Source organism: Arachis stenosperma, chromosome 6 (assembly GCF_014773155.1).
Source record: "Arachis stenosperma cultivar V10309 chromosome 6, arast.V10309.gnm1.PFL2, whole genome shotgun sequence".
Lineage (NCBI taxonomy): Eukaryota > Viridiplantae > Streptophyta > Magnoliopsida > Fabales > Fabaceae > Arachis > Arachis stenosperma.
In genome coordinates this window covers 113,131,014-113,152,435 of record NC_080382.1, presented here as the reverse complement: position 1 = coordinate 113,152,435, position 21,422 = coordinate 113,131,014, and the positions used below count along the sequence as shown (strand labels likewise).

Genomic DNA, 21,422 nt, shown 5'->3' with positions numbered 1-21,422 from the left:
GTAATTTCTTTTTTTTTTATGGGTAGATGTGTCAGTGTTTTCAACTTTCGTGTGTAGAAATGATAGTTTACTCTAAAATAAAAGATAAAGAATATATAAAAAGTGTATATGTGCCTGTTACTCAATAAAAATATTGGCAATTGATGAGTCATGTTCTAGATTAGTGATGTTCGTCGAGATTGAGAAGGGATTCGATTGATAGAGTTGGCAAGACAAATTTTTGTGTATATAAGCTTGATTGCGAGAAAGACTTGGATTAACTTTGATAACGTTGTAATTCGACTTATTACGAAAAAATTGCTTATTACAGACAGATTTATAAAAAGATTTGGTCTTCATTACAGACAGATTTTTAGTTACCGATAGATTTTGTCCATCTTTAAAAGCCTCATCGAAAATTAGTTACTGACAGACTTTTTTCATCGATAATTTAACAATAGATTTTCTCTGTTACCGATATATTTTTCTTTGGTAATCATTCCATCCATTTCGCTATAAACGTTAGATTTTTCGACATATTTTTATGTCGGTAACTAGTGTCAATTTTTCGACAGATTTTTTATCGGTAATTAGCGTCAAAATTTTTGAATTAGAGCCAAGGAAAGCATTTACAATTCTGCATACAAACAAACTTTTTGTCTGTTAATCCGTCATTATAGTAAAGCAGATTTTTTTTTTTAGATTTTTCCATTGTAAAATAAATATAAATTTAATCAAGACAAATTTTCATCCAATTTTCATCTAACTTATAACATTCATAGTATTTCAAAAAAATAAACAAGTTCATTGTATTATAAAAAATAAACAACATTTAGCCAAATAAACGGTGCTTTTTCACTACCCTTTTGGTCATTCTACTTACCTTCCTAAGATCTCAATGCCAGAACTAACAGTGTCACTATACATGCACTCACCAAAATCACAAGACTATTTTTTCTCCAATCAAATTGCTAGTCATACTTAGTGTGTTCTAATTGTTGAAGCTAGTGTTACATCCAATTACTGCTCATTGGACGTTGCCAGTCTAGATTGCTGTCAGTATTATCTTTTCTTGTTCACACTTCTTTTTGTCGCCACTACTGCTTTCTTCATTTCAAGCTCTAGCTGCTTGTTATTCTCTTCATGTGATTTTTTGAACATCTCAGTAAAATTGAGGAAAGTATTAACAACCGCAGAATTTTTAAAATTATCATAAAACATAGCAGGCAAAACTAAAAGTATTGATAACGGATTCAAAGTTAAAAAAAATGAACAAAGAGTTATAACAGAGTATATATATATATATATATATATATATATATATTTATATAAAACTTCTCACCTTGCTCAAAAGGGCACCGTGATGGATCTTTCTGAAAATAAAGAATCAACGTATCTACATTTCTACCTCGTAAAATATAAATATCTAAGTAAAGCATTACCTTTATATGGTCTAAACTTCAAAGACATACAAATACATCCACGAAAGTCTATCACGTGAGAATATAATAAAGCCCATATTTTTTATCCTGGTCAGTTTTCACATTTTTTTAAAGTCTAAGGTTGGAAACTCTCATATTAGAACAATGATGCACAAGCTTCAGTATCTTAATGATTACCTATAGCACTTGATTACAAACTCAGCTAACTCCAATTGAGATATGTTTATTCAGATTTCACAAACAATTATGCATTTTTTTGGTGGAAATATGAAATCTAAAACATGAAAAATATTTTTTTCCCCTCTCTCTCTTTATGATGAACTCAAACAAAAGATGAGTTGGTCAATGAACCAAATTAAACTGATAAAAAACTTATGTAGGACGTGAGGTACAATCCCTATATACCTTGCAAAAATTTTCTGACATCGGACCATCATTTTCATAGATTGATAATTCCTACACAACTTTCTCTAATCCTTTGCTTATAGCTTGCATCTCCTCTGTCAGAATCTTCAATTGGATCTGGATCATGATTTTACATGTCAGTAGTGATAAATATTCAATTTCCATCAACATATTCAACTGAATAGCCCTAGGATAAGTTCAGAACCTTTGCTGCTGGCTCTAGGTTAGCAAGCTCCTTTGAGAAGTCTAAAACTTCTGGTAGTTTGTTAGCCAGCACCTATGGTAGTTTCAAACAATCACTTATTAAAGATGCTAAATTCTCAATACAACAAAAATTATCCATTACACTGACTTAATTCAGATGTTCAGAATTGATTAGGCACACAAAGAACATAATATTTGACAGAAACTAGAAAATATGACAACAATGAATAAGTAACTTTGTATACCTTGCAAAGTGATGCATGTGAGTCATCTTGTTGTTTCATGCACGTATTTCAGTAAGTTTTAGAAGACTATCCAATATGAATCTAATGGCAAAGCCTAAAAAAATATTGGAGTGTGTCAAAATATCTCAGCTACTGGACTCTAACAATAAAAAGGAAAGGAAAGTAAATAAAAAAATATTTGAGAATAAAAGAAGTTATCATGCCTCATCTGCTGTAGCATGCATAACATTCACGTTATTTCTAAGGTCAGCAACCTACAAAAAAATAATGACTCATTCAACCTGCAAATTAATTTAAAATTCAATCTTATAAAGAATTCAAGTAATGGCAATTTTTCTACCTGAGTTTGAAACTGAATCTTGAATAAAAAAACTTGCATCAACTCTAAGAAGAACTCTAATGAGAATTTTATGGAGATGTAAGCCAAAACATTCCAAGTTATGGTAGAAATGTAGTCTCCACCATTGAAGATAAGTAGTAATATTTGGTATTTACCAACCTTAAGTAGTTTGATCTCTTATTTTGTAAGACAAAACTTTATGATATTCTCAACCTGATCAATGTCTAGTGCTGACTCTTCCAATGTTAGCACTGAGCTCTATGAACATTCAAAAGAAGTAATAGTTGATGATAACTCTTATCAGAACTTATCATCTAGATTATTCCATATCATGAGCAAGACTAGAAAAAGAAAAGAGTAATGAAGCATACAATGTAAAACAAGTTCTACCCATTATTCTTAAATGAAAACATTAATTCCATAGTCAAAACTTCAACTTATCATAGGGTACATCAATCTTACCATTAATTCCTGCAATGGCACCTTTCAATTATATAGATCGTCATTTACAAGCTATATCTAAACTCATTTCTATCAATCCATAGTTCTTTTAATTCTTATATGATTATCTTGTATAAATTCTAATAAATCTGCATATAAATCCAGCAGTATGTCTTTGTTCCTGATAGAAAAATAAACTCTTTAATCCTGCATATAAATATGATTGTGGTCTAACATGTAAATTAATTGAAAAAAGTATGAAAGGAATGAAACATTACACGTACATAGGTGGCATATCAATCTTGTTATCCAACATTATGTTGCTAAACAGCTTCTCTCCACTTATTTCTTTTGCTTTATCCACAAGGTACGATCCATCACTTGAAGCCTTCAGCTTATGAATGCATTAACAAATAATAATAATAATTCCAATTATCTTATTATTTTCATTTCTACTACTTCAAATTATCTTATAAATATTTCCAATTCATACACTACTATAAACAATATAAACTAAAGTGCTAAACTGCATTAACTCTATAACCTACAATTAAAAGACACTACTACATCCATAATTGTTCAATTGACAAATTTTTTACCTTGTTTTAATCTGAAATAAATGTGTACATATATGGCACTAATAAAGCAGATTCATAATTGTTGAAAATAATATAGTAGATTTAGACAAAAGCAACTAGACACATTTAAAACAATTGCATATTTGGCAGAATCAGAGCAAAAGCCATTCATCAGATTTACAACAGAGCAGATTCAGACAAGGATAAGAAGGAGGAGCCAAAATCAGCAGTCATAACAAGAATAGGAAGGATCAAGAACATGCATGCAAATTCTAGATAAAAAATTTTAGCAATTCAGATATATAGTTCATAAACAAACTTCATTCTATACCACAATCATAAAAATTGTTATGTTTCAGATTCATAAATTATAGAAATATATAAATTTCATACCTTAGAATTTAGAAACTCCATTCTCTGCAGCAGCAACAGCTGATTTGCAAATATAAGAGATCTCCTTGATCATATTCTTTGATTTTCAACTTCAAGCATAACAAAGAAGGGACATGTTTAGGGCTAGGGATGAGAAGGAGGCAGAGGCCTACATGAACTAATGGCGACCAGAAGGGACAATGACAAACCTCCGGCAAGGAAAGAAGAAGCAGCGACGAGAGCGGCGGCAGAGGGAGCTCGTAAGATAAGAGCGACGACGGAGAGAGCTCGTGTGATGATGGCGATGAAGAGAGTAGATGCGACAAGAACTGTGATGAAGGAAGCTCATGTGTAACACCCTATGTAAAATCCTATCCTTGAAGGCCCTTAGATAAGGTGTCACTCTTGACCGAAAGCAATTTAATAAAATCATCGTGCAAGGAAGGAGGGAGATACGCATGAAGTTTTGGATAAAACTCAAATAGAAATGAAAAGACAGAATTTGACACACTCAATCAAGTTCGAGAAAAAGAATAACAACAAAATTCCCATGAGTATGGTTCTAATAAAAAGGAAATGCTTAAAAATAACTATGACAAAAAATCCGATGTATCCTAACTAATTTTATTGAAGAAACTCTTGTCCTTGTGTCATATCCTATCCTTGGTCTGGACCCTTCAGTCTTTCATGAATCGAGGTACTAGAAGTCTTCTTCCAACACTTTTCCGTGCAGTGAAGATCCGATTCCATTGTGTGGAGTGAACTAGTGAATAGTGTTTAAACCCTGGAATGGAAGAACAATGAAGGAGAGTGACTAGTGAATAGTGTTTTTGTGTAACGCTTCTCAGATTGTGTTTGTGGTAATTCAAATTTCTGACAGATGTATTAAGTGATTACAGATGAATTTTTTATTAGTGCAAATTTGATAAAATTTTAATTTTATCAATAGAATTACTGAGAAGATCTGTTGGTAAATCTTGAGAAAATTTTTAATATTTTTACCAACAGAAAATTTGTCGATATTTTTTATAATAAAATTCTGTTAAAAAAATCCGTATGTAATCTGCTATTTCTAGTAGAATTGGGATTGAAGTCGATTTAATGGTAGAGCAATTTCTGCAGAGTGGTGAACATGGCAAAGAGAGCAGTTATTAAGTCATGCTTGGCGGGAACAGTTATTTCATTGAATCATCATCAGTTTAACAAGTGTCATTTGGGGATTGGAGGAAAATGTTTATAAATAGGATAACAAACAAAAATTTGGTGGTTGAAAATTCTTCTAAAAAAACGCTTAAAAAATCTTATATACATAGCAAATTTCTGAGATTCTTAGGCTTGAGTTAGTTTTTATAGGCTTCCTTCCATGCTTTTCATTTTTCTTTACAAATTCTGCACTTTATTTTCATGCAGTTTATCTTTTCCATAAACTTAACTTTGGGCATTTTTATATTTTAAGTTTATCTTTAATTTCTTTTATTTACTTTTGTAACAAAGTTTACATTCAATCAAGTTTTATTTGCATTTGAAGTATTTAAGTTCGCAATTTGATTTTACTTTGGTGTCTTAGTTCATCATTTAAAAAAATATAAAAAAAATCTTTGCTTCCTCGTCATGAAAAAGTAAAAAATTTTGATGCATGGTAAACTGGTATCTGCAAAGAGGAGTAGGTTTCACTTCTAGAAATTAGATATTGAATCAACCCAGATAAATGCACAATTAAACTCAATTTGCTTTGATCTATAAAAAATCTGTCAAACAAATTGGCACACCCAGTGGGATAGTTTAAGTGTCAAAGTTGATTTCATGCTTAAAAAAGTTTCTATAGTGCATGCGATTGCAAAGTGGTAAAATCGTTAAAATGTCTAAAGAAATTTCAAATAGTAATATTGAATCAAATGTACTAGTAGGTATTGCATAAACCTCTGCAAATTTATCATTAAATGCAGAGAGAATTATCCAGAATTCTAGGAAAAATGTTGCAGTTAATGCAAATATTGGGGGAAATGAGAAAAATTCACGCCCTAGAATTGCTCCACTACAAAATCAACCCTCAATAACTGCTGGGTGGCCCCATTTAGTCTTCCTCTTAGTTATGTTCCTCCAGTCTAATTTAAAAATGTGCCAGTTACAGTAAACAAATAGCCAAATTTTTTTCATTCTGATATGAGTTGAGATTACCAAGTTAGCTCAACGTAAAAAAAGTATAGGGTCATTAGCTACATTTAAGGATGAAAGTTATCATGACTTGGTTAATTTGCTAACTCAGTAAATAACTATAATTGTTAATCCAATAATGGTTGATATCAGTGCTAAATATGATCAATTAGCCAGGCAAGTCGATAGGATTGCTAGAATTGTGGATTTCGATGAAGAACATGGTCAAATTCAAAATATGAGGTATGATAATGAGGAAGGTTTTCATAAAAACAATAATGATGAAGATCATTCTCATGTTGTTCGATGTGGTCAAAATGGTGATAATGTTTTGAATCAAATTCAAACAAACCGGCATGGTGATCATTATCAAATGATGAGGATTATTGAAAATGTCCTTAATCTAGTAGGAATCAATGTAGGATTTATGCAGCAACCTTATTTTTTTCATCTTTACCTAAAGCAATGTAGGGGGAAGCTGGAGAATCAACTGTCGAGCATATTGCTTGATATTTGGTAGAACTTGGGTACTTAGCAAACAATGAAGACTAAAAAATTAAGTTTTTCCTTCTTCTTTGACAAAATGCTTTTACATGGTTTTCGAATTTAAGGCTGAATTCAATGTTGATATGAGCTTAATTGGAAGTACTTTTGATAGCGAATTTTATAGAGAGGAATTGATGTGATTTTAATAGATCTGTTTGCATTTAAATGAGAAGATAGTGAGTCAATCAACGATTATATGATTCGATTTAAAAATGCTCATAATCGATGCTATGTGTCCATTCTTGAAAGCAAGATTGTCATGATGGCAATTAATGGTCTTGGTTTTAATATACGTCAAAAATTGGTTAATATGTATATACCTGATTTGACTCATTTAGCTGAGAGAGCTAGGCAAATTGAATTGTTAAGGAAAGAAAAAGAAGTTTCTAAAAAAGAGTCAACATAAAAATTACAAGCCTTTCACTCAAAAAGAGAAAGTCTCATATGTTAAAAAGGAGTTTTTAAGTGACAAATCAAAACATGATTGTATCGAAATTGATTTGGCTGAGCTTAAAAAAGGTCCACCTTGTATTTGTTTCTCATTAAAGAAAATAGTTTTTGAAAAATCAAATGAGTTAAAATATAAAAGTGATAGAAAATATAGTTTATATATTACGAAATCAGAACAAATATTTGATGTCTTGTTAAAAGATAAGCAATTGGTTTGCCTGAGGGAAAAGTTATGCCTTTTGTTAAAGAACTTAAAGGGAAATTATATTGCAAATTTCATCAAGCAATTAGTCATTCAACTAACATTTGTATTTGTTTTAGGGATCTTATTCATGACGCAATAATGGATGGAAGGCTAAAGTTTGATGAAGGAAAAAAAGAGATGAGACATTGATCCATTCGATGTTGGTGCTAGTTTGGTTGAACATGAGTTTCTTGACAATAACATGGCTGGGTTCACTTCTCTAGAGTTTGATACTTCTCTAGGAAATTTCGAGACCAATATTCGATAAGTTTATCCTGAAGTCGGAGAAGGTTTGATGCATTTCTTGATGCATTTCTTAATACTCTGTTTGATACTGATGCGGTTGTCACTTTTGAAAGGGAGCGAATGAAAAAGGAGTTAGCTCACAAAGAAAAGCAAGCTCGACAACGACATCCAATAAAACGTTACGAGGGATAGTCCTCTAAATCTTTTCAGGGGCATGTCCATTTTTTCTTGAGTTATTTATTCCTACCTCATTTTCACCTTTAAGAATAATTAGTTATGTTCATATCAATTGCTTATATTAATTTGTTAGTTCTTCTTTATAATTATGCAGGTTTTCTTACATGATGTGTACATGAAAACATATTTCTAATCCCATTTTTTAATATTAGGTTTCAGTATACGCGACTTGTGAATGTGATGGTGAAATCATATCTGAATATTGCCATGAATTTTGCCACAAATGCAGTGGTGAAGAATATATTCGAGTTAAGAAAAATATCAAAGTTAATGTTCTTCTAGGTGTTAGCACGAGCAATATTCTTAAATTTACTGGGGAAGGTGATGCTGGACCAAGAGGGTATGACATTTATATTTTTATCTACTATAGGGATTCTAAAAGCCAAGGATAGAAGTTATTATAAAATTGTATGTATTGCCTTTGTTGTATGTCCAAGATGATAGTGGTGCGGTATTTTACAACCACAGACTAACCGGTAAGTGCACCAGGTCGTACCAAGTAATACCTTACGTGAGTAAGGGTCGATCCCACGAGGATTGATGGACTAAGCAACAATGGTTAAGTGATTGGCTTAGTTAGCCAAACAGAAAAGAGTGTTTTCGTATTCAAAGAGCATTAAACAGTAAATTAAAAATTTCAGAAAGCAAGCAGCAATAAGTTGGGAATAAAATATGGAGAAAACAGTTAAGGTTTCAGAGTTATCTATTTTCTGGATTAATTTTTCTTACTAACTATTTCAATCATGCAAGATTTAATTCATGGCAAACTATATGTGACTAGACCCTAATTCCTTAGACCTTTCTAGTCTCCTCTAAAATTCATTAACTGCCAATTTCTTGGTCAATTAATTCCAATTAGAGGGTGATGATCAAATTCCAGTTTATATGCCACAAGAATCCTAATTATCCAAAAATAAGGGGATTATATGTCACGTATCCCATTAAATACAAACAATTAGAAATTAGGATAATATGTTTTCAAGCTGTTGCTCAAGTAAAGAGCTTTTTCAAGTTATACAAGAACTCAATTAGAACATGGGTCATACTTCCGTTCCACCCAAATTCATAAAATAAAGAACGAAAACAATTATTGAAATATAAATCAAAACATGAATTAAATTAGAAAGAGCAAATGAATCAATCCATACAAATAGACAGAGCTCCTAACCTTAACAATGGAGGATTAGTTGCTCATGGAATGTAGAATGTAAATTTGTATAGAATTCCCTAATGGAATCCCCTTCTGGAATCTCCCTAATGGAATCCCCCTTTTTGAATCTCTCTAATGGATGAGAAGTCTCTCCTTTTTATAACTAATCCTAATTAATTTAAAATCTAATATCTAAAATTAAGATAATATCATTTCCTATTTTTAAATTCAAATTTGAATTCAAATCAAAATTAACTATAACAATCATCAAGTCTTCAGTTGATGGATGGGGACCACTTATTTTGTCCATTATGCAGCTTCTAATTTGTGTTTTCTGGGCTGGAAACTGGGTCAAAACAGCCCAGAAATCGCTCCCAGCATTTTTCTGCATTTTCTGCACGTGGCACATGTCACGCGTACGCGTCAGTCACACGTACGCGTCAGTCATGTGTACGCGTCGATGGTCTTTTTCCTGAGTCACGTGGACACGTCGATCACGCGCACGCGTAGCTGTGCAAATCTTCAAATCACGCGTACGCGTCAGTCACGCGCATGCGTCACCATGGAAAGCTCCAAATCACGCATACGCGTCAGTCACGCGTACGCATCGCTCCTCGCTGCCATCTCCTTTGACTCTTGTGCTGCAGAAACTCCATCAAATTCTGCCGAATGCTACCTAAAATAAACAAAATTGCAAAAGACTCAAAGTAGCATCTATATTGGCTAAAAGATTATTAATTCTTTATTAAACTGAACAACTTAGATGCAAATTTACTTGGAAAAGATAGAAAAGATGCTCACGCATCAGATAGTAAAAGTCATTGGCCAACTATAGGATAGAAGTATGAGTTTAAGTTTCCTAAAAGCAAAGAAGGATATGGAAGAGTAAAAGGAGAGTTATATTATTCATCCTTATTGGACTATATATCAGAAATATAGGCAACACAAAAACATTTATGTGAAAGAGCATTGAGCGGTCGATCTCAAGAAAGACCATGGAGCATGCACTAGAATACGAAAGGGTTTTGAGAGGACAAGTTGAGGAAGAGGCTCAGCAAGCAATATTTCCCACCTCAAGAGTACTAGCAGTAGCTGGCATCTTCCCTGGAGCAGACGAGGATCATTCAGGATAGCCACTGCCTCCTCCTCCATCAGATTGTGGCTGAGCAAGAGAGTCAATGCCATGAGCTTTGTCAAGTGAGGCAAGACATAAGGTGTTTGTGAGGACCACATGGAGCACAGCCCGATGAAGGAGATGGCCACCGTCATGACTTAGATGGTTGAGTTCTTTTCATCTTATTTCTATTTCCGTTTGCTTATCTTATATTCCTGCTTCCCATTTTCTAGTTTTACTGTTTATGCATGGCTCTTAATATCTATTTTCTTTAATTTTTAGCTTGTTTTTAGTTTATGTTTTTAATTTCAAATGATGCCTTATGTATCGTCCTCAAGAAGTGATTAAAAAGAAAAAAATGGTGTTTATGATTAAAAGTTGAGTTTACGTTACTGTTGCCTTGTTACATTACATATGGTTGTACTTATACTTGTGATTGTGATTGTAATGATATGTATGGTCCTTGAACAAGAGGAATATTAACTCTTGAGGAACATAAGAGAATTGTTATGAAACCTCTGGTGCACGAAATTGCAATCACACTTTTGCAATTCCGCACAACTAACCAGCAAGTGCACTGGGTCGTCCAAGTAATACCTTACGTGAGTAAGGGTCGATCCCACGGAGATTGTCGGCTTGAAGCAAGCTATGGTTATCTTGTAACTCTTAGTTAGGATATCAATAATTCTCAGGTTTAATTGTGAAAAGTAGAAGAACATGAAATAAATACTTGTTTTGCAGTAATGGAGAACATGTTGAGGTTTTGAAGATGCTCTATCTTCTGAATCTGTGCTTTCCTACTGTCTTCTTCTTCATACACACAAGGCTCCTTCCATGGCAAGCTGTATGTAGGGTTCCACTGTTGTCAATGACTACCTCCCATCCTCTCAGTGAAAATGTTCAACGCGCTTTGTCACAGCACGGCTATTCATCTGTCGGTTCTCGATCATGTCGGAATAGAATCCAATGATTCTTTTGCGTCTGTCACTAACGCCCCACAATCGCGAGTTTGAAGCTCGTCACAGTCATTCAATCCCTGAATCCTACTCAGAATACCACAGACAAGGTTTAGACCTTCCGGATCCTCAAGAATGGCCGCCAATATATTCTAGCTTATACCACGAAGATTCTGGATAAAGAATCCAAGAGATATCCACTCAATCTAAAGTAGAACGGAGGTGGTTGTTAGGCACACGTTCATAGGTGAGAATGATGATGAGTGTCACGGATCATCACATTCATCAAGTTGAAGAGCAAGTGATATCTTAGAATGGAAACAAGCGTGTTTGAATGAAAAACAGTAGTAATTGCATTAATCCATCAAGACACAGCAGAGCTCCTCACCCCCAACCATGGGGTTTAGAAACTCATGCCGTAGAAGGTACAATATAAAATGTGTAAAGTGTCATGAGGTAGAGATACAATGTCAAAAGATCCTATTTATAGTGAACTAGTAACCTAGGATATACATAAATGAGTAAATGACGTAAAAATTCACTTCCGGGGTCCACTTGGTGTGTGCTTGGGCTGAGCATTGAAGCTTTCATGTGTAGAGACTTTTTCTGGAGTTAAACGCCAGCTTTTGTGCCAGTTTGGGCGTTTAACTCCAATTTTTGTGCCAGTTCCGGCGTTAAACGCCAGGAATTCTGAAGCTGATTTGAAACGCCGGTTTGGGCCATCAATCCTTGGGCAAAGTATGGACTATTATATATTGCTGGAAAGCCCAGGATGTCTACTTTTTAACGCAATTGAGAGCGCGCCAATTGGGCTTCTGTAGCTCCAGAAAATCTACTTCGAGTGCAAGGAGGTCAGAATCCAACAGCATCTGCAGTCCTTTTTCAGTCTATGAATTAGATTTTTGCTCAGGTCTCTCAATTTCAGCCAGAAAATACCTAAAATTACAGAAAAATATACAAACTCATAGTAAAGCCCAGAAAAGTAAATTTTAAATAAAAACTAATAAAAATATAATAAAAACTAACTAAAATCTACTAAAAACATACTGAAAACAATGCCAAAAAGCGTATAAATTATCCGCTCATCAACCTCCATAAGTGAGAAAGAGGTTGATCCTTGAATAAATTGAAAAGAAAAAACAAGAAAAGAGAGAAAAAGAAAAAGCAAGAAAAAAAGATAAAAAAGAAAGCTAAGTTGCAAAGCTCTGAGCATCAATGGTTGAGATCCAAGTATGTGCCTGTGGTGTTTATTGTTTAAGGATGGCTGGGATGATTATATCCGAGGGGTACTTCATCACCTGACAACTTGGACCAATAGGTCCGGGATTGCTGATTTAAAACCCGCTACACAAGACACCTTGCGACAAGACATTTAGCAGTCCAAAGAGGCTCTGGGTATCAATTTTTGGAATCAAAATCTTAACTATATGCTTGTGGTGCGACCATGTCAAGGAGAGGCTTGAGTCACTAGATCCATGGGGTACTTTATTATCTGGTAACTTGGACCAATTGGTTTGGGATTACTGATTGAACACTCATTATCAAGGGTTGCCTTGAGACGGAGAATTTGGAGTTGTCGACAGGAAATTCTCTCCAATGTTCAAAGAAGGGAATTCAAGGATTAATCCAGACTTAATGGAAGCGAGGTTTCATAACAACATCCAGGTCTAGTTACTTTGAGGTGTTGACATTCCCGAATTCAAGGAGCAATGAAGAGTGGGGATGCACTCATGATCACAACAATTGAGAAAAACCCACTCTTAGGACAAGCATAAGCTTTAATGGAACTTCAACTTCTAACCAAACCCATTCTTAGTGTTCATTGTTCAAGTTGCTTGAGGATAAGTAACACTTCAAGTTTGGTGTTGTGATGCGTGAGCATCATTTGTATCTTTTCTATGTGATTTACATGGTTTTCTCTTGATTTCTTAGAGGATTTTAGTGGATTATCCACCATTAGATGCTACTTTAAGTTTTGTGGCTTTTGATTGATTTTAGGTAGCATTCAAATTAAGAATTAATGGAAAAGCACATGAAAAAGGAAAGAAGCCTCATACGTACACATCAGGTATGCATACGCATCATTAGAGCAGAAAAAGGGATCGTGCATACGCATGTGGCACGCGTATGCATGACTACTAGAGCTTAATAGGACCAATTCTCCTCTGGATGGGTGGCGCTAAATGCCACGACTCAGTGTTTAGCGTTGGATGCTTTGTATTTTGTGCCATAATTTAGAAGTTCTGGCTCTAAATGCCCACTCATCGGCATTTAGTGTTGAAGTCCTTTTCTTGTGTTCAAGCCTTGCTATGTAGGTGGCACTAAACCACCAGTACCTGGTGTTTAGCGCCCATGACGAGAATCAAAAGGGGACCGCACGAGCGCAACAAATCAACAACACTCTTCAAGATTCAATTTTGCAAATCATATAACCGTTAGAAAAGATTCATTAGGGTTTTATTTAAGTTTAAAAATCAATTTTAATTAGACCTATAAATAGGATAGAGATCCGCACATGCGGGGACTTCTCTTCTTCTAATTTAGATTCTGCACTTTTACAACTTTTTTCCTGCTAGGATTTTCTACATCATGAGCAACTAAACCTCCATTGTAAAGGTTAAGATCTCTGTTTACTTGAATGGATTAATAAATATTTTTTCTTCTACCCTTGATTAATGCCTTGGTTATTGGTTAAGGATTGGTTTCGTTCTTCATCCTAGGCATTAGTGATTATTGGAAAATAACTCTAATTCAACTTGAATTCTATTTGAGTCTTGGAAAAGTTATATCATTAGAATTACACCTTGAAACCAACTTCTCATAACTTCTAATTATCTAGACTTAGTGTCGTTCGTGACATATAACGTCATTATGCTCTTGGATTCTTAGGGTTGTGAGGCTTATAAATCGGAAACTAAACTTAACCCTCTAATATTATTGAGAGATCAAGGAATTGATGGTCGGTTAGATTAGAGGAGATTAGATTTCCTAGGAATAGGAATTTAATCACTTGAGGTTTGCCATAAACATAATTATTGCATGATCAAGGTAGTTGACATTGAATATTAATCTGGATATTTAAACATCTCCAAAGCCTTAACTCCATTCTCATACCATTTTCTCAACCGTTCATTGTTTTCTTTCTTACTTTATTGTCTTTTATGCTAATTGATAACTAAAACTCTCATTTAAATTTGTCTAACTAGAATAGCTGATCAACCATTGCTTGCTTAGTTCGTTAATCCTCGTGGGATCGACATTCACTCATGTGAGTTATTACTTGGTACGACCCGGTGCACTTTTCGGTAAGATGTGAATTGTGAAATTCTGCCACCAATACTAATTATTAATTATTTAGGCTTTAAAAAGGGATTTATTTTCAATGGCCTAAACACATGATGAAGATTTGTTTGCCATATTTTTTCAATGCTAAACATGAAGTCTCCACACTCATTAACATTCCATTCTTCTAAGGCATTTAATTAGCATATGATAACCAATTTTACTTACTAACTACAAATTAACATATAACTAAATCTTAAATTAACTTAAACAAGGAAAAAGAGTGATCATAGAACTAAGCTTTGAACAGAGGAAGAAAAACTCATGAGAGGTAGATGCGGTGCTGGACAGCAAGACATGAACAGAAAGGGAGAAAGGAGGTGACGAAAGAAGGCGCCAGTGGTGGCGGGGCTGATAGAGCGGCAGAAAGAGGAGAGGGTTAGAGAGAGTGTGAGAAAAGAGAGGTTAGAGAGAGAGAGAGAGAGAGAGAGAGAGAGAGAGAGACGGGATTTCGAAATGAAGGAGGAGAGGATTTGTGCTTCGAATTTTAGGTGAAATTGTGAACAATACTTTTTCACAACTCAAATAATCCCCGGTAATGGCTCCAAGAACTTGGTGGCTCAATACCGTGGCATTACACAACTTCGCACAACTAACCAGCAAGTGCACTGGGTCGTCCAAGTAATAAACCTTACGTGAGTAAGGGTCGATCCCACGGAGATTGTTAGTATTGAAGCAAGCTATGGTCATCTTGTAAATCTTAGTCAGGCAAACTCAAATGTATATGATGATGAACGAAAATAACATAGAAGATAAAGATAGTGATACTTATGTACATCATTGGTGTAAGAGCTTCAGACAAGTGTATGAAGATGCCTTCCCTTCCGTCTCTCTGCTTTCCCACTGTCTTCATCCAATCCTTTCTTACTCCTTTCCATGGCAAGCTCGTGTAAGGTTTCACTGTTGTCAGCAGCTACCTCCCATCCGCGCAGTGAAAGCTAATGCACACACTCTGTCACAGTGCTGCCAATCACCGGTTTGGTTCCCTCCCTTACCGGAATAGAATAACTCTTTTGCGTCTGTCACTAACGCCCAGTAGGTTACAGGTTTGAAGCACGTCACAGTCATTCAATCATTGAATCCTACTCAGAATACCACAGACAAGGTTTAGACCTTCCGGATTCTCTTGAATGCCGCCATCAGATCCTGCCTATACCACGAAGATTCCGAAGAATCCAAGAGATATTCACCAAGCCTCGAATGCTTGTAGAACAAGAATGGTTGTCAGTCACCTTGTTCATGGGTGAGAATGGTGATGGGCGTCAATCATCACCTTCATCATGTTGAAGAACAAGTGATATCTTGGATAAAGAACAAGTGGAATTGAATGGAAGAACAATAGTAATTGCATTAATACTCGAGGTACAGCAGAGCTCCACACCTTAATCTATGGTGTGTAGAAACTCCACCGTTGAAAATACATAAGAACAAGGTCTAGGCATAGCCGAATGGCCAGCCCCCAAATGATCTAAGAACTAGATGTCCAAAGATGATCAAAGGATCAAAAACAATCCAAAGATTTCTAATACAATAGTAAAAGGTCCTACTTATAAGAAACTAGTAGCCTAAGGTGTACAGAAATGAGTAAATGACATAAAAATCCTCTTCCGGGCCCACTTGGTGTGTGCTTGGGCTGAGCAATTAAGCAAATTTCGTGTAGAGACTCTTCTTGGAGTTAAACGCCAGCCTTGGTGCCAGTTTGGGCGTTTAACTCCCATTTGGGTGCCAGTTCCAGCGTTTAACGCTGGGATTTCTTGAGGTGACTTTGAACGCCGGTTTGGGCCATCAAATCTTGGGCAAAGTATAGACTATCATATATTGCTGGAAAGCCCAGGATGTCTACTTTCCAACGCCGTTGAGAGCGCGCCAATTGGGCTTCTGTAGCTCCAGAAAATCCGCTTCGAGTGCAGGGAGGTCAGAATCCAACAGCATCTGCAGTCCTTTTTGGTCTCTGGATCAGATTTTTGCTCAGATCCCTCAATTTCAGCCAGAAAATACCTGAAATCACAGAAAAACACACAAACTCATAGTAAAGTCCAGAAAAGTGAATTTTAACTAAAAACTAATAAAAATATACTAAAAACTAACTAGATCATATCAAAAACATACTAAAAACAATGCCAAAAAGTATACAAATCATCCGCTCATCACAACACCAAACTTAAATTGTTGCTTGTCTCCAAGCAACTGAAAATCAAATAAGATAAAAGGAAGAGAATATGCAATGAATTCCAAAAACATCTGTGAAGATCAGTATTAATTAGATGAGCGGGGCTTTTAACTTTTGCCTCTGAACAGTTTTGGCATCTCAATCTATCCTTTGAAATTCAGAATGGTTGGCTTCTTTAGGAACTTAGAATCCAGATAGTGTTAATGATTCTCCTAGTAAAGTATGATGATTCTTGAACATAGCTATTTATTGAGTCTTGGCTGTGGCCCAAAGCACTCTGTCTTTCCAGTATTACCACCGGATACATACATGCCACAGACACATAATTGGGTGAACCTTTTCAGATTGTGACTTAGCTTTGCTAAAGTCCCCAATTAGAGGTGTCCAGGGTTCTTAAGCACACTCTTATTTGCCTTGGATCACAACTCTTATTATTATTATTTTTTCGTTTTTTTTTTTTTTTTGAATAGCAATGCTTTTTCTTGCTTCAAGAATCATTTTATTGATTTTTCAGATCCTCAATAACATGTCTCCTTTTTCATCATTCTTTCAAGAGCCAACATTCATGAACCACAAATTCAAGATACATATGCACTGTTTAAGCATACATTCAGAGAACAAAAATATTGCCACCACATCAAAATAATTAAACTATTATAAAATTCAAAATTCATGCAATTCTCCCTTTTTCAATTAAGCACGTTTTTATTCAAGAAAGGTGATGGATTCATAGGACATTCATAACTTTAAGGCATAGACACTAAGACACTAATGATCATAAGACACAAGCATGGATAACATAAAGCACTAAAATTCGAAAAACAAAGGAATAAAGAACAAGGAAATCAAGGAATGGGTCCACCTCAGTGATGGCGGCTCTTCCTTGCTTTTGAAGGTCCTATGGAGTGCTTGAGCTCCTCAATGTCTCTTCCTTGCCTTTGTTGCTCCTCTCTCATGATTCTTTGTTCTTCTCTAATTTCATGGAGGAGAATGGAGTGTTCTTGGTGCTCCACCCTTAGTTGTCCCATATTGGAACTCAACTCTCCTAGGGAGGTGTTTACTTGCTCCCAATAGTTTTGTGGAGGAAAGTGCATCCCTTGAGGAATCTCAGGGATCTCATGATGAGTGGGATCTCTTGTGTACTCCATCCTTTTCTTAGTGATGGGCTTGTCCTCATCAATGGTGATGTCTCCCTCTATGTCAACTCCCACTGAATAACAGAGGTGACAAATGAGGTGAGGAAAGGCTAACCTTGCCAAGGTAGAGGTCTTGTCCGCCACCCTATAGAGTTCTTGGGCTATAACCTCATGAACCTCTATTTCTTCTCCAATCATGATGCTATGGATCATGATAGCCCGGTCTATGGTAACTTCGGACCGGTTGCTAGTGGGAATGATTGAGCGTTGTATGAACTCTAACCATCCTCTAGCCACGGGTTTGAGGTCATGCCTTCTCAATTGGACCGGCTTTCCTCTTGAATTTTGCTTCCATTGTGCGCCCTCTTCACATATGACTGTGAGGACTTGGTCCAACCTTTGATCAAAGTTGACCCTTCTAGTGTAAGGATGCTCATCTCCTTGCATCATAGGCAAGTTGAACGCCACCCTCACACTTTCCGGACTAAAATCCAAGTATTTCCCCGAACCATAGTAAGATAATTCTTTGGATCCGGGTTCACACTTTGGTCATGGTTCTTGGTGATCCATGCATTGGCATAGAACTCTTGAACCATCAAGATTCCGACTTGTTGAATGGGGTTGGTAAGTACTTCCCAACCTCTTCTTCGGATCTCATGGCGGATCTCCGGATATTCACCCTTTTTGAGTGAAAAGGGGACTTCGGGGATCACCTTCTTCAAGGCCACAACTTCATAGAAGTGGTCTTGATGCACCCTTGAGAGGAATCTATCCATCTCCCATGACTCGGAGGTGGAAGCCTTTGCCTTCCCTTTCCTCTTTCTAGAGGTTTCTCCGGCCTTGGATGCCATAAATGGTTATGGAAAAACGAAAAAGCAACGCTTTCACCACACCAAACTTAAAATGTTTGCTCGTCCTCGAGCAAAAGAAGAAAGAAGAGAGTAGAAGAAGAAGAAATGAGGAAGAGGGAGATGGTGGTGGATTCGGCCAAGGAGGGTGAGAAGTGGTGTTTAGGTAGTGGGAAAATGAAGGGGTAAAGAGGGGTTTATATAGGAAAGAGGGGGATGAGGGTTCGGCCATTTGAGGGTGGGTTTGGGAGGGAAAGTGGTTTGAATTTGAAGGGTGAGGTTGGTGGGGTTTTATGAAGGATGGATGTGAGTGGTGAATGGGGGAAGAAGAGAGAGAGTGATGGTAGGGTCCTGTGGGGTCCACAGATCCTGTAGTGTCAAGGAAAAGGCATCCTTGCACCAAATGGCATCAAAATCCACGTTTTGAGCCTTTTCTGGCGTTAAACGCCGGGCTGGTGCCCATTCCTGGCGTTTAACGCCAGGTTGTTGCCCTTTACTGGCGTTTAACGCCAGTCTGGTGCCCCTTTCTGGCGTTAAACGCCCAGAATGGTGCCAGACTGGGCGTTAAACGCCCAACAGCTAGTATTACTGGCGTTTGGACGCCAGTTTCTTCTTCTCCAGGGTGTGCTGTTTTTCTTCCTGTTTTTCATTTTGTTTTTGCTTTTTTTCATTATTTTTGTGACTTCTTATGATCATCAACCTACAAAAAAGATAAAATAACAAAAGAAAATAATTAATTATAAAACATTGGGTTGCCTCCCAACAAGCGCTTCTTTACTGTCATTAGCTTGACAGAGGACTCTCATGGAGCCTCAGAGATGCTCAGAACCGTGTTGGAACTTCTCAACACCAAACTTAGAGTTTGAATGTGGGGGTTCAACACCAAACTTAGAGTTTGATTGTGGCCTCCCAACACCAAACTTAGAGTCTGACTGTGGGGGCTCTGTTTGGCTCTGTTTTGAGAGAAGCTCTTCATGCTTCTTCTCCATGATGACAGAGGGATATCCTTGGGCCTTAAACACCAAGGAATCTTCATTCACTTGAATGATCAACTCTCCTCTATCAACATCAATCACAGCCTTTGCTGTGGCTAGGAAGGGTCTGCCAAGGATGATGGATTCATCCATGCACTTCCCAGTCTCTAGGACTATGAAATCAGTAGGAATGTAATGGTCTTCAACCTTAACCAGAACATCCTCTACAAGTCCATAGGCTTGTTTTCTTGAGTTGTCTGCCATCTCTAGTGAGATTTTTGCAGCTTGCACCTCAAAGATCCCTAATTTCTCCATTACAGAGAGGGGCATGAGGTTTACACTTGACCCCAAGTCACACAAGGCCTTCTTGAAGGTCATGGTGCCTATGGTACAAGGTATAGAAAACTTCCCAGGATCCTGCCTCTTTTGAGGCAATTGCTGCCTAGACAAGTTATCTAGTTCTTTGGTGAGCAAAGGGGGTTCATCCTCCCAAGTCTCATTTTCAAATAACCTGTCATTTAGCTTCATGATTGCTCCAAGGTATTTAGCAACTTGCTCTTCAGTGACATACTCATCCTCTTCAGAGGAAGAATACTCCTCAGAGCTCATGAAAGGCAGTAGTAAGTCCAAGGGAATCTCTATGGTCTCAGTTTGAGCCTCAGATTCCCAAGGTTCCTCATTGGGGAACTCATTGGAGACCAGTGGACGTCCAGTGAGGCCTTCCTCTGTGGCGTTCACTGCCTCTTCTTCCTCCCAGAATTCGGCCATATTTATGGCTTTGCACTCTCCTTTTGGATTTTCTTCAGTGTTACTTGGGAGAGTGCTTGGGGGAAGTTCAGTAATTTTCTTGCTCAGCTGACCCACTTGTCCTTCCAAATTCCTAATGGAGGATCTAGTTTCAGTCATGAAACTTTGAGTGGTTTTGATTAGATCAGAGACCATGGTTGCTAAGTCAGAGGTATTCTGCTTAGAGCTCTCTGTCTGTTGCTGAGAAGATGATGGAAAAGGTTTACCATTGTTAAACCTGTTTCTTCCACCATTATTATTGAAACCTTGTTGAGGTCTCTCTTGATTTTTCCATGAGAAATTGGGGTGATTTCTCCATGAAGAATTGTAGGTGTTTCCATAGGGTTCTCCTAGGTAATTCACCTCTTCCATTGAAGGGTTCTCAGGATCATAGGCTTCTTCCTCAGATGAAGCTTCCTTAGTACTGCTTGGTGCATTTTGCATTCCAGACAGACTTTGAGAAATCAGATTGACTTGTTGAGTCAATATCTTGTTCTGAGCCAATATGGCATTCAGAGTGTCAATCTCAAGAACTCCTTTCTTCTGACTAGTCCCATTGTTCACAGGATTTCTTTCAGAAGTGTACATGAATTGGTTATTTGCAACCATTTCAATCAATTCTTGAGCTTCTGCAGGCGTCTTCTTCAGATGAAGAGATCCTCCAGCAGAGCTATCCAAAGACATCTTGGATAGTTCAGAGAGACCATCATAGAAAATACCTATGATGCTCCATTCAGAAAGCATGTCTGAAGGACATCTTCTGATTAATTGTTTGTATCTTTCCCAAGCTTCATAGAGGGATTCTCCATCCTTCTGTCTGAAGGTTTGAACTTCCACTCTAAGCTTACTCCATCTTTGTGGTGGAAAGAACTTTGCCAAGAAGGCATTGACTAGCTTTTCCCAAGAGTCCAGGCTTTCTTTAGGTTGAGAATCCAACCATATTCTAGCTCTGTCTCTTACAGCAAAAGGGAATAGCATCAGTCTGTAGACCTCAGGGTTAACCCCATTAGTCTTGACTGTGTCACAGATTTGCAAGAATTCAGCTAAGAACTGATGAGGATCT

The 21,422-nt window shown here is 36.7% G+C and overlaps 1 non-coding gene across 1 annotated transcript; it reads left to right on the top strand.

Moving 5' to 3' along the window:
- Window positions 1-21,097: 21,097 nt before the first annotated feature.
- LOC130938100 (small nucleolar RNA R71) lies at window positions 21,098-21,205 on the top strand. Its single transcript, XR_009069280.1, has one exon. It is a non-coding gene; the product is annotated as a small nucleolar RNA R71 (small nucleolar RNA).
- Window positions 21,206-21,422: the final 217 nt, after the last annotated feature.